This window comes from Aotus nancymaae, unplaced genomic scaffold (genome assembly GCF_030222135.1).
Source record: "Aotus nancymaae isolate 86718 unplaced genomic scaffold, 86718_ANA_hifiasm-v0.15.2.pri h1tg000032l_0, whole genome shotgun sequence".
NCBI classification, from domain to species: Eukaryota; Metazoa; Chordata; class Mammalia; order Primates; family Aotidae; genus Aotus; species Aotus nancymaae.
In genome coordinates, this window is record NW_026988445.1 from 23,699,447 (window position 1) to 23,700,327 (window position 881).

The window sequence follows — 881 nt, forward strand, 5'->3', positions numbered from 1 at the left end:
TTTTGGAGTTGTTATTTTTTCCATTCACCTATGTATCTGTACATCTATTTATCATCTCTCTATGTATTTAGATATAGAGATATATCTCTACAACTAAAATCAAATCTATTTAACATTAATCTCAAGAGTCCATTGAAGTAGGGATAGTATTTTGCTGGAAGTCATTTTCTAAGTCAGAGAAGAATTAAACTATAACCAAGAGTCCTTAAATCCTTTTTATTTGATGAAATGTTGTATTCAATTGGTAGGCACATAAATCTTTGCAAACATACACAAATACATACATACTGGAAATAAAATTATAGGAGAGGGAGATTAAGCAGAGAATGGAATAGGATGGCTTTACTGTTAACTAGAAAGAATCACATGTACTCTCATTCTAGTCCTAAGTGATGTGATGATCTGCCTAGCACAATAAAAACCAGACAGTGATGATGATGTTTTATAAATAGTGTGAGGCAATGATGAACACAAGAGCATTATTTAGACAACTACAACATTTTGACCAATGACTTAATAGTTTCAAGATTCTTCTCATCAAAATTATATAAGGCCACATGTTAGTCACATTGTCAGACATATGATTGCCAAAATATTTTTTAACATCAAAAGTAGCATAAAAGTGGATTGAGGTGAAGAAAAAACAGTATGTCTAAATGATTTTTCCATGAGGGTAAAAAAAATGACCCAGGACTTACTTCTCCTAGCAGAGTTCCCCTGGAAATCTAATGGTTTAAGTTAAACATGGCATTTCAACTCTGTCACTAAGCAGTGATGTTTATTACAAAAATGTTCCATATCTGATGAATTGCATTTGGGCTTGGCAGACTGAGAATGAGCTATTAAAAATGACTGGGACATAGCTCTCAGATCTCTGTGTG